Source organism: Lolium perenne, chromosome 7, assembly GCF_019359855.2.
Source record: "Lolium perenne isolate Kyuss_39 chromosome 7, Kyuss_2.0, whole genome shotgun sequence".
NCBI lineage: Eukaryota > Viridiplantae > Streptophyta > Magnoliopsida > Poales > Poaceae > Lolium > Lolium perenne.
This window is the reverse complement of record NC_067250.2, coordinates 214,011,318-214,025,363: the sequence shown is the minus strand read 5'-3', so window position 1 is coordinate 214,025,363 and position 14,046 is coordinate 214,011,318.

Sequence of the window (14,046 nt, the reverse complement as noted above, 5' to 3'; positions counted from 1 at the left end):
TATGTTCCATGCCACATTATTGATGTTATCTACATGTTTTATGCACACTTTATGTCATATTCGTGCATTTTCTGGAACTAACCTATTAACAAGATGCCGAAGTGCCAGTTCCTGTTTTCTGCTGTTTTTGGTTTCAGAAATCCTAGTAACGAAATATTCTTGGAATCGGACGAAATCAAGACCCAGGTTCCTATTTTCACCGGAAGCATCCAGAACACCCGAGAGCCACCAGAGGGGGGCCCTGTGGGCCCCAGATGATAGGGTGGCGCGGCCTGGGCCCTGGCCGCGCCAGCCTATGGTGCCGCCGCCTCTTCGACCCTCCTGCGCCGCCTCTTCGCCTATATAAAGCCCCTGGATCAGAAACCCTGAGGCGTTCGACGAAAACCACAAAAACCTTCCAGAGCCGCCGCCATCGCGACGCCAAGATCTGGGGGACAGGATCTCTGTTCCGGCACGCTGCCGGAGCGGGGAAGTGCCCCCGGAAGGCTCCTCCATCGACACCGCTGCCATCTCCACCGCCATCTTCATCACCGCTGCTGCTCCCATGAGGAGGGAGTAGTTCTCCATCGAGGCTCGGGGCTGTACCGGTAGCTATGTGGTTAATCTCTCTCCTATGTACCTCAATACAATGATCTCATCAGCTGCTTTACATGATTGAGATTCATATGAGTTTTGTATCACAATTTATCTATGTGCTACTCTAGTGATGTTATTAAAGTAGTTCTATTCCTCCTGCACGTGTGTAAAGGTGACTAGTGTGTGCACCGTGTGGTTCTTGTCGTAGGCTATGATCATGATCTCTTGTAGATTGTGGAGTTAATTATTACTATGATGGTATTGATGTGATCTATTCCTCCTACATATGCATGAAGGCGACAGTGTGCATGCTATGCTAGTACTTGGTTTAGTCTTTTGATCTATCTTACACTAAAGGTTACTTAAATATGAGCATTATTGTGGAGCTTGTTAACTCCGGCATTGAGGGTTCGTGTAATCCTACGCAATGTGTTCATCATCCAACAAAAGTGTAGAGTATGCATTTATCTATTCTGTTATGTGATCAATGTTGAGAGTGTCCACTAGTGAAAGTGTAATCCCTAGGCCTTGTTCCTAAATACTGCTATCACTGCTTGTTTACTGTTTTACTGTGTTACTACTGCTGCAATACTACCACCATCAACTACACGCCAGCAAGCTATTTTCTGGCACCGTTGCTACTGCTCATATATATTCATACCACCTGTATTTCACTATCTCTTCGCCGAACTAGTGCACCTATTAGGTGTGTTGGGGACACAAGAGACTTCTTGCTTTGTGGTTGCAGGGTTGCATGAGAGGGATATCTTTGACCTCTTCCTCCCTGAGTTCGATAAACCTTGGGTATCCACTTAAGGGAAAACTTGCTGCTGTTCTACAAACCTCTGCTCTTGGAGGCCCAACACTGTCTACAGGAAAGGAGGGGGAACGTAGACATCAAGCACTTTTCTGGTGCCGTTGCCGGGGAGGAAAGGTAAAAGGCACTCATACTTCGGTTCCAGGTAAAGTACTTTTCTGGCGCCATTGTGTTTGTGCTCGAAGCTATTTCCTTTAGATCCTGCAATTGCATCTTTTTGTTTCTTGTTTACACTAGTAAGGCATAATGGAAAACATCTGTGAGCTTTTTATTCTATTTCCTGAGTCAAGACATGAATGGTTTAATGCGAAAATTAAAAAACCCATGAAACATGTTAGTATGAACACTTTGAATACCATTGTTGCTAATGATATGGAAAATTCTAAGCTTGGGGAAGCTGGCTTTGATGAGCATGATATTTTTAGTCCCCCAAGAATTGAGGAGGAAATTTACTTTGATGATTCTTTACCTCCTATTTATGATGATTATAATAATAGTGGTCTTTTGGTGCCACCTACTATGGAGAGTGAATTTGATTATGATTACAATATGCCTCCTATATTTGATGATGAGAATAATAATGATAGCTACTTTGTTGAATTTGCTCCCACTACAACTAATAAAATTGATTATGCTTATGTGGAGAGTAATAATTTTATGCATGAGACTCATGATAAGAATGCTTTATGTGATAGTTATATTGTTGAGTTTGCTCATGATGCTACTGAAAGTTATTATGAGAGAGGAAAATATGGTTGCAAAAATTTTCATGTTACTAAAACACCTCTCTATGTGCTGAAATTTTTGAAGCTATACTTGTTTTATCTTCCTATGCTTGTTACTTTGCTCTTCATGAACTTGTTTGTGTACAAGATTCCTTTGCATAGGAAGCATGTTAGACTTAAATGTGTTTCTAATTTGCCTCTTGATGCTCTCTTTTGCTTCAACTACTATTTCTTATGAGTGCATCATTAAAACTGCTGAGCCCATCTTAATGGCTATAAAGAAAAGAACTTCTTGGGAGATAACCCATGTGTTATTTTGCTACAATACTTTGTTTTATATTTGTGTCTTGGAAGTTGTTTACTACTGTAGCAACCTCTCCTTATCTTAGTTTTGTGTTTTGTTGTGCCAAGTGAAGCCTCTAATCGAAGGTTGATACTAGATTTGGATTACTGCGCAGTTCCAGATTTCTTTGCTGTCACGAATCTGGGTCCACCTCCCTGTAGGTAGCTCAGAAAATTAAGCCAATTTACGTGCATGATCCTCAGATATGTACGCAACTTTCATTCAATTTGAGCATTTTCATTTGAGCAAGTCTGGTGCCATTTTAAAATTCGTCAATACGAACTGTTCTGTTTTGACAGATTCTGCCTTTTATTTCGCATTGCCTCTTTTGCTATGTTGGATGAATTTCTTTGATCCACTAATGTCCAGTAGCATTATGCAATGTCCAGAAGTGTTAAGAATGATTGTGTCACCTCTGAATATGTTAATTTTTATTGTGCACTAACCCTCTAATGAGTTGTTTCGAGTTTGGTGTGGAGGAAGTTTTCAAGGATCAAGAGAGGAGGATGATATACTATGATCAAGGAGGGTGAAAGCTCTAAGCTTGGGGATGCCCCGGTGGTTCACCCCTGCATATATCAAGAAGACTCAAGTGTCTAAGCTTGGGGATGCCCAAGGCATCCCCTTCTTCATCGACAACTTATCAGGTTCCTCCCCTGAAACTATATTTTTATTCCGTCACATCTTATGTGCTTTGCTTGGAGCGTCGGTTTGTTTTTGTTTTTGTTTGTGTTTGAATAAATTGGATTACATCATGCTTGTGTGGGAGAGAGACACGCTCCGCTGGTTCGTATGAACACATGTGTTCTTAGCTTTTAGTATTCATGGCGAAGTTTCTTCTTCGTTAAATTGTTATATGGTTGGAATTGGAAAATGATACATGTAGTAATTGCTATAAATGTTTTGGGTAATGTGATACTTGGCAATTGTTGTGCTCATGATTAAGCTCTTGCATCATATGCTTTGCACCCATTAATGAAGAAATACATAGAGCATGCTAAAATTTGGTTTGCATATTTGGTTTCTCTAAGGTCTAGATAATTTCTAGTATTGAGTTTGAACAACAAGGAAGACGGTGTAGAGTCTTATAATGTTTTCAATATGTCTTTTATGTGAGTTTTGCTGCACCGGTTCATCCTTGTGTTTGTTTCAAATAAGCCTTGCTAGCCTAAACCTTGTATCGAGAGGGAATACTTCTCATGCATCCAAATACTTGAGCCAACCACTATGCCATTTGTGTCCACCATACCTACCTATACTACATGGTATTTTCCGCCATTCCAAAGTAAATTGCTTGAGTGCTACCTTTAAAATTCCATCATTCACCTTTGCAATATATAGCTCATGGGACAAATAGCTTAAAAACTATTGTGGTATTGAATATGTAATTATGCACTTTATCTCTTATTAAGTTGCTTGTTGTGCGATAACCATGTTCACTGGGGACGCCATCAACTATTCATTATTGAATTTCATGTGAGTTGCTATGCATGTCCGTCTTGTCTGAAGTAAGAGAGATCTACCACCCTATGGTTAAGCATGCATATTGTTAGAGAAGAACATTGGGCCGCTAACTAAAGCCATGATCCATGGTGGAAGTTTCAGTTTTGGACATATATCCTCAAATCTCAAATGAGAAAATTATTAATTGTTGTTACATGCTTATGCATAAAAGAGGAGTCCATTATCTGTTGTCTATGTTGTCCCGGTATGGATGTCTAAGTTGAGAATAATCAATAGCGAGAAATCCAATGCGAGCTTTCTCCTTAGACCTTTGTACAGGCGGCATAGAGGTACCCCTTTGTGACACTTGGTTAAAACATGTGCATTGTGATGATCCGGTAGTCCAAGCTAATTAGGACAAGGTGCGGGCACTATTAGTATACTATGCATGAGGCTTGCAACTTGTAAGATATAATTTACATGATACATATGCTTTATTACTACCGTTGACAAAATTGTTTCATGTTTTCAAAATAAAAGCTCTAGCACAAATATAGCAATCGATGCTTTTCCTCTATGGAGGACCATTCTTTTACTTTCAATGTTGAGTCAGTTCACCTATCTCTCTCCACCTCAAGAAGCAAACACTTGTGTGAACTGTGCATTGATTCCTACATACTTGCTTATTGCACTTATTATATTACTCTATGTTGACAATATCCATGAGATATACATGTTACAAGTTGAAAGCAACCGCTGAAACTTCATCTTCCTTTGTGTTGCTTCAATACCTTTACTTTGAATTATTGCTTTATGAGTTAACTCTTATGCAAGACTTATTGATGCTTGTCTTGAAGTGCTATTCATGAAAAGTCTTTGCTTTATGATTCAGTTGTTTACTCATGTCATTACCATTGTTTTGATCGCTGCATTCACTACATATGCTTTACAAATAGTATGATCAAGGTTATGATGGCATGTCACTCCAGAAATTATCTGTGTTATCGTTTTACCTGCTCGGGACGAGCAGAACTAAGCTTGGGGATGCTGATACGTCTCCGACGTATCGATAATTTCTTATGTTCCATGCCACATTATTGATGTTATCTACATGTTTTATGCACACTTTATGTCATATTCGTGCATTTTCTGGAACTAACCTATTAACAAGATGCCGAAGTGCCAGTTCCTGTTTTCTGCTGTTTTTGGTTTCAGAAATCCTAGTAACGAAATATTCTCGGAATCGGACGAAATCAAGACCCAGGTTCCTATTTTCACCGGAAGCATCCAGAACACCCGAGAGCCGCCAGAGGGGGGCCCTGAGGGCCCAGATGATAGGGTGGCGCGGCCTGGGCCCTGGCCGCGCCACCCTATCATCTGGGGCCCACAGGGCCCCCCTCTGGCGGCTCTCGGGTGTTCTGGATGCTTCCGGTGAAAATAGGAACCTGGGTCTTGATTTCGTCCGATTCCGAGAATATTGCCGCGCCAGCCTATGGTGCCGCCGCCTCTTCGACCCTCCTGCGCCGCCTCTTCGCCTATATAAAGCCCCTGGATCAGAAACCCTGAGGCGTTCGACGAAAACCACAAAAACCTTCCAGAGCCACCGCCATCGCGACGCCAAGATCTGGGGGACAGGATCTCTGTTCCGGCACGCTGCCGGAGCGGGGAAGTGCCCCCGGAAGGCTCCTCCATCGACACCGCTGCCATCTCCACCGCCATCTTCATCACTGCTGCTGCTCCCATGAGGAGGGAGTAGTTCTCCATCGAGGCTCGGGGCTGTACCGGTAGCTATGTGGTTAATCTCTCTCCTATGTACCTCAATACAATGATCTCATCAGCTGCTTTACATGATTGAGATTCATATGAGTTTTGTATCACAATTTATCTATGTGCTACTCTAGTGATGTTATTAAAGTAGTTCTATTCCTCCTGCACGTGTGTAAAGGTGACTAGTGTGTGCACCGTGTGGTTCTTGTCGTAGGCTATGATCATGATCTCTTGTAGATTGTGGAGTTAATTATTACTATGATGGTATTGATGTGATCTATTCCTCCTACATATGCATGAAGGCGACAGTGTGCATGCTATGCTAGTACTTGGTTTAGTCTTTTGATCTATCTTACACTAAAGGTTACTTAAATATGAGCATTATTGTGGAGCTTGTTAACTCCGGCATTGAGGGTTCGTGTAATCCTACGCAATGTGTTCATCATCCAACAAAAGTGTAGAGTATGCATTTATCTATTCTGTTATGTGATCAATGTTGAGAGTGTCCACTAGTGAAAGTGTAATCCCTAGGCCTTGTTCCTAAATACTGCTATCGCTGCTTGTTTACTGTTTCTTGTGTTACTACTGCTGCAATACTACCACCATCAACTACACGCCAGCAAGCTATTTTCTGGCACCGTTGCTACTGCTCATATATATTCATACCACCTGTATTTCACTATCTCTTCGCCGAACTAGTGCACCTATTAGGTGTGTTGGGGACACAAGAGACTTCTTGCTTTGTGGTTGCAGGGTTGCATGAGAGGGATATCTTTGACCTCTTCCTCCCTGAGTTCGATAAACCTTGGGTATCCACTTAAGGGAAAACTTGCTGCTGTTCTACAAACCTCTGCTCTTGGAGGCCCAACACTGTCTACAGGAAAGGAGGGGGAACGTAGACATCACCAGTCCTCCACGTCCCGTGAGCCGACGCCGGAGTACAACCCGGCGGAGGTCCACGCGGCCAACACCCGCCGCGCCATTGCGGCCGGGGAGGAGTCTAGCCACGACTTCTCCATCTGGTCGGAGGACGACAAGTCCCTGACCGACGGGGAGAGCGACCTCCGCTTCCTCGCCATCGGGGAAACGGAGGAGGAGAGCGACGACGATCGCTTCTCCTGCGACTTCACCTCTCCTGAAGAGGTGGAGGAGGAAGAGGAGGAGGAGGAGGAGGAGGAGGACAACACCTCCTCCGACGAGCCGCCGGCCAAGCGGTTCTGCCCCTGGCCGGGCAACCTCAGCGACTTCGACAGCGACGATGACGCTGACGAGGAAGACGAGGACAATGAGGGCCCGGTCGGCGGCCACTGGAGCGACGACGAGCCCGTCGGGAGCAGCGCCGACAGCGGCGACGACGGCGACGACGAGGGCAGTGACGGCCCGTAGATAGGACCTCTAGTATAGGGCCAGTAGCAGTAGATGGGGCAATGTATCCCCTAGTATTTCCTTTTGAGAGCAATCAGCCCTTTTTATGTAAGAAATCTCGCCTATCAATGAAGAACTTTTCCCCAATTTGATTTTGCCGATTTCCTTTGAGCTTAATTTAGCCGATTCCCTCTCATGCTGACCTTGCCGATTCGCCCCCTTTGCCAATGCGTAATGAGCCGATAGCAACGCATCAATCCTTTACAATTCTCCCTTCAACTGATGATTTTGAAATCTGGTGGATAATGTAGAATCTTCAGGGAAGCCTTTGAATTCTTCCAACCAAACCTCATGGTCTTCTTTAGCACTCATCATCTGTGAAGAAGGTTGTGACGAAAGATCAGCCGATGGTACCTCAATCGGCTCCTAAACAGAGTATCCACCAGGCCTGTTGCCCCCCGAGCCTTACTCGGGGCGAGAATGTCAGAGAGGACGCGTCAAAGCCGATCACCTTTCCTCCTTAGAAAACCGACAACCCCTTCTGTCAACACGGATGAATTAGCACCAAAGATTGGAAATCCTCGCCAAGAAGGTTCAGGAATCCGGATCGGCTTGAAGCAGCTGAAGAAATTCCCATTGTTTTACTCCCGCGAAGAAGCAGAAGGCACCACCGCTGGCCTGGATTTGGTGGAGATTCGATAAACCTCGCATAATTCCACTAGAGTCGATGGCTGCGCATCGGCTGCTTCTCAATTCTAAAGTCGATGCCCTTGCATCGGCTGTCTAAATTTTTTTTTTTTACTGGCCGATTTTCTCCTATCGGCCCCCAATATTTCATTGCACACATGTCCTCCTGCATCTGTTCCCATGTTCATCGTGTTTAGGTGCCCCCCGAGCCGAATCTGTCAGGGAATGGCAGATATCGGCTCTGTAATTCATACGTCGGCTCCGGTAGGAACAAGGACGAACACAAGCAGGACATGTGGTGAGGATAATTTTGGCCGATTGCTGGGATCGGCCTCCATGATGATTGAAGCATTGACTGAAGGTTCTGTAATGTCCCTTCAAAGATTTTTGGGGCCGATCACAGGGATCAGCCTCGCCATGTTTGATCATCGCTCTGCTTCAGCTACATGGTCAGGCCAGTGGATAAAACCAGCTTAACTCTTCCCTTCGTCACGTCGATGCGCTCGCAGTCGTCCAAATTGATACCTGAGAGGGGTTCTTGGCCTGCTGCTTCCCATGCGTTCATGCCAGCCGTTGAAATTTCGGCTGAGTCATCGGCCTGGACGACCTCTACCTCATCTCCATCCCACTGTATTATGCATTGGTGCATCGTGGAGGGAATGCAGCAGTTGGCGTGGATCCAATCTCTCCCTAGCAGAACAGCATAAGTGCTCGTGCTATCGACGATGAAGAACGTTGTAGGGATAGTTTTCCTTCCTACGGTCAGATCCACGTTCAGAACACCTTGTGCATCAGACGCTTGGCCGTTGAAATCGCTCAAAGTCACGTTGGTCTTGATTAGATCTGAGCTAGAGCGTCCCAGCCGACGTAGCATAGAGTACGGCATGATGTTGACTGCCGCTCCGGTGTCCACCAGCATCTTATTTACAGGCCTCCCATCAATATAACCTCGCGAGTACAGGGCCTTCAGATGTCTGTAGCTCTTTTCTCGTGGCTTCTCAAAGATAACCGGCCGTGGGCCGCAGTCAAGTTGTGCCACAGGTACCTCGTCTAATCCTGGAGCACTGAACTCCGAAGGGAGGATAAACACCATGTTTGTACCAGCCGATGTTTCATCATCGGCTTTCTTTTGCTTGGGACGCCACTCCATTTTCCGTGGACGACTTTCTTCATCCAGGGTTCGCTGAACTTTCGCAGCCAGATCAGGCCGTGCCTTCCTTAGCGTATGCAGGTATAACCTTTCGGCTTCCTCCAGGCCGCGCAATCGCTGAACCCTGCGCTTTTGTGAACGGCTGAGTCCGTCAGGGCACCACCTTGGACGGTGGTACCTGTCTTCTTCTTCTTCTTGTCCCTCGTCTTCGGAATCCTCGATATCTGCCCACCGAGGGGACTCAGCACGTTTGCTTTGTGGCGGGAGAGGCCCTAAGCGCCTGAACACAGACACGTTGGCTGCATCCTTCTTTTTCTGGTTGCATTCTGGGCAATTGCCGATTGTTGGCAATCGGCTCATTCCTGAATCCCAGCAGTGTCTGAAGAAGGGGCAGTCCCAGTGTCTGTCGCTGTCATCTTGCTCCCTTGATTTTTCCGTGGCACGGCGCTCGTGCTCTTCCTCCTCATGATCATGCCGACGATATCCTCTGGCTTCTCTAGCCAGACGATCTCCTTCATTATCATAGCTGGACCGTCGGCGTTGGTCATACTGACTTACATACTTGTTGAGGAGGTGATCAGAGAGGGGTCGCTGATATCTTATGTTCTTCACTTCTCCCTCTGTGACGTAGCGCTTGCCATCATGATGGAGCCGATCGCGTGGAGCGGCCTCCTCTGTGTCCTTGCTACGAGAGCAGTTGCCCTCGTCTCCATCTTTGCCAGAGTGGTTCCCAGGTCCTACCATGTTGATGCTGAACGAGGATCCTGGCTGGCAACCTTCAGGGTAAGTGCACTCCACCATGTTAACGGCGGGAAAGGGCTGGGTGTCGACCTTCATGGCGTACTGGTTGAAAATTAGACACCCTTTTTCTATCGCCGCTTGGATGTGCTGACGCCATACCCTGCAGTCGTTGGTGGCATGGGAGAGCGAGTTGTGCCATTTGCAGTATGGCTTTCCGTTCAGCTCTTGCACCGTGGGGAATTTGAGACCTTCAGGAATCGTCAACTGCTTCTCCTTGAGCAGGAGGTCGAAGATTTGCTCAGTCTTGGTCACGTCAAAATCAAATCCCCTGGGTGGGCCTGGTGGCTTTACCCATTTGCAGGACACGGGGGTTCCTCCCCGAGTCCATTCAGCCACTGCTACCTCTTGGTCTCCCGCAGGAACTTCGTCTTCCTCTGCATCGACCAGGACTACTGCACGCTTGAACTTGTCTTGGTACAGGTCCGGGTGGCGCTGTTCATATGCTGACGGTTCGAACCATGTGCGCCAGTGAGGGATAATACGCTTGGGAGGCCATGTCCTTGAGCTGTGTTGCAAGGCCTGCTACGCCAACTCGATCGCTTCTTTTTCGATTATACGAACCGAATAACATCGGTTCCTAAGATTCCTGAAGCGCTGGATGTACTCTGTCACAGTTTCTCCGCGCTTCTGACGTAGTTGTGCTAGATCGGCAATGCCAGACTCGGAAGCCTCTGAATGGTACTGCATATGGAACTGCTCTTCCAACTGCTTCCAAGTCCGGATGGAGTCTGGTGGCAAAGAGGTATACCATCCGAAAGCCGATCCCGTGAGGGACTGTGAGAAGAGCCTCACGCGTAGTTGATCCGACACTGAAGCCGGTCCTAGTTGCGCCAAATATCGGCCGACGTGCTCGATGGAGCTGGAACCATCTGATCCACTGAATTTGGAGAAATCAGGGAGCCGATATTTAGGTGGTAGCGGGATCATCTCGTAGTCGTCGGGTACGGCTTGGAATAGCCGATTGCCCTCCTTTTCGGCACCATGCCGAACTGGTCTCTCGGTATGGTACTGATTTGATCCATTTGTGGCTGGGTGCAGGAGTTGAACTATGAAGATTCGCGGGGGTGTCGTACTTTGCCAGCCTTGTTTGCTTTTCCAGCTCTGAGCCAAGCTGCAGGAGCTGAGCTCTGGAGGTTCGTCGGGGTGGCGTACTTAGTTAGCCACGTCTGCTTCTCAAGCTCTGTCGCTGACGTTCCTCCTGTTTTCCCAGAAGTCCCTGATGTTGTGGCCTGGTTTGTGAGTGCCCAGTTGCCACAATCCGGCACATACGTGCACGTGTACCCGTGAGGGATCTCCTTAGGCGCCTCGGGCAAGAACTAGTAGTCACTAGGGTCACCACCAATCTTGTAGACGACGAATGCCGGTGTAGCCGGCACTTCTGGTGCTGCCAACGCATATGGCAGCGGTGGACGGGACTGGAGTGGCAACTCTCCTTGATGCGTCCCGAGGGCTGGTCCTGACGGCGAGTACTGGTGCCTCATGATCTCCTGGATCACGCGAAGAGCGACACGCTCCAACGTGTTGACCAGGTTCTCAGAGTGACGGTGTAGCGAGTGAGCCACCAAGTAGTTGATCTCCTGCCGCAGGGACCTGGTGCGTTCCTCCGACGGGGCAGAGGTCTATCCCATCGAGTGCACCTTGCGGTGAGAACCCCTTCCATCTGATGCCATGGGAACGGGTTCTCTGAAAAGAGCCGATGAGGTCGGCTTCGAGGGTGACTTTGATCTCGTCATACCTCTTCTTGAGCTCGTCGGGCAGCTCCTCGTAGGTGACTGGCGTGCCGTCCGCCATCTCAGATGTAGATGGCGATGTGGTTGATGTAGAAGCTTGTCCCACCGGGCGTGCCAGAATGTGTTGACTGTCAAAACCCACCGGCGGGCAGCGACGATCAACACGGTAGAGCCGGGAACAACCTAGAGCTGCGGCTGGCTGAGGTCCCTCCGAGCGACGGCCCGCAAAGCCTTCTGGTCACACGTCCGATGCTGAGTGCAAGGGCGTGCCACCTGACCTATACCTGGTCAGGAAGGTGATGGAGATGCCTCGCTTAGTTTCCTGCATGGCATACACGTAAACATTAAATACGAGCCTCGATCGGCTCTCAGGTTATCCTGTGAATCGGCTCAAGGAGCCGATCCACCCATGATTCGTACGGGGTGCACGAATATATGGTGGTCCTGCTTGATCAAGATAAAGCTAATGAGATCTACGACGATTTAGGGTTTTCACCGCATAATCGGATCATCCTACTCCAGGTTGGGCCTCGCGGCCACGCACGGTGATCGTAAGCCGATCCTAAACAAGGCCTAAAAACCAACACGAAGTTGATCCCCGGAACATCCTGTTTAGGACTAGCGAACGACACCCTACGTGCCGCTGGATCCTCCCCCCCTTTGTAAGGCCTAACTATTGCAGATATTAAACTAATCCTTGTAGAACAAGGAGCAATCGTAACGGATCAGATCTACTAAATAATGATCAAGCGGGGTGCCGCCCCCACACCTAAGATAGGTGTGAGGGCGGCTAGACATGCAAGGGTTGCACTACGATAGCATGTTACGCGAAGAACTATGCTAACCCTAACACATCTATGATAACTACGTTGCTCGCCATCAACAAGGCTTCAGTACGAGCAACGCATGAACAACGTGGAGCTTGTGCTGCCTAGATCGCAAGATGCGATCTAGGCAGCATGTCGCTTACCGGTAGAAACCCTCGAGACGAAGGAGTTGGCGATGCGCCGAGATTGATTTGTTTGGTTGAACGTGTGTTGTTGTTTATTCCATAAACCCTAGATACATATTTATAGTCCAAGGGACTTTCTAACTTTAGACGTGCACCTAACCGTGCACGGGCAAAACTCTAACTAATCGACACATATCCTAATATATTACAGATACAAGGGCAAACTAGCCCAAACTCAGCATAACAGGCCGATTCACGTAATTCTTCCATGTATATTTCTTTAAGTCCATCTTGATCGCGGCCCACCTCTGACTCGGTCAAATTCCGGTGATAACAGAACTATATGCTTTGATGGATTCTTATGTATGATGCTCAAAATTAATTAATCCACCTGAGGTTTTGATGCATGATCAGGACTAATCTGCACTGGGATCAGTCTTCTCCATGTACCAGTGGTCTCGATTGAGCCAGGTATGACTCCTCGTCCCAATATTTTTTTACCCATGTAACTTCACATCGTTTGATTAGTTGTGAGGGTGAGTTTCCCTGGCATAAGCTAACTGCTGTTGAGCAGGTCCACTATGGTGGAGAGAGGTAGATGTCGAGACTATCAGACCTAATGCGGTTGCCTGGAGGTTGCCGATAGGTCAGCAGCGGCTAGGTGGGCACCTATATCCCGTCCATGTGTGCCATTAGAATTGCAGTTCATGATCTGCATCTAGATAAAAACTATGAATATCAGATTTGTTCCATTAGGTTTTTGTTCATAAAAATGGGTTTGGCTTGGTTTCTCTATGAAGCATTAACTCGTGAGATTTTACTGTGAAAAATGTATTTGTCCCAAAACTACAGTAGAATCTGTATTCCTGTGAGATTTTGCTCAAATATTCGCTGGCTTTGCAGTTCTTTCTGTGAAGCATGAACTCAAATATAAAATCAGATGCTTCACATTGTCTACAAGCTCACGAGGTACATCTCTTCCTACTTCATCTATAATTGTTAGGTTTCATTCCCTGCCCCTTTGTTGATTCAATAATATTCCTGTGAGATTTTACTCAAATATTTGTTAGCTTTGCAGTTCTTTCGATGAAGCATGAACTCAAATAGAAAATCAGATGCTTCACATTGTCTAGAAGCTAGCGAGGTACATATCTTTCGACTTCATCTATGATTGTTAGGTTACATTCCCTGCTCCTTTATTGATTAAATTATATTCTCTGTCAATATTGTGGTTGCATGCTACGGTGGCAAAGATGTGCCTTCGACTTCTTGCGCACAAGTTAGTCATATTGAGTAACTCGTGTTTTCCCACATTGAACCTATTGAATCAAATGAGATTAGCTTGCATACCTTTTCGTCTTTCTAGAATTATCCGATTATCCGATTCTCTCTGGGACCGTAATAACCAGCTCGCGTGCAAATTAAGAGTACCAGCTGTAGTTTGTAACCGTACAAATTTTGCAGCATATAGACAATTTTGCTGGTCCGGATTGTAATATAAACTTGCCTAGCTTCTGAAAAATCATATCTGTGCATATCAGTGATTTGCATCCAAATTCTGTAAAGCATATTGGTTGCATAATTTATTTTGAAGCAGTTAGCTCCATGTTATAGTGTATGTTCAGGTTTTCACCATAGAATTTGGTTTTTCACAGCCGCAGAAACAGCCTGCAGCAGCAACGTAGAACCT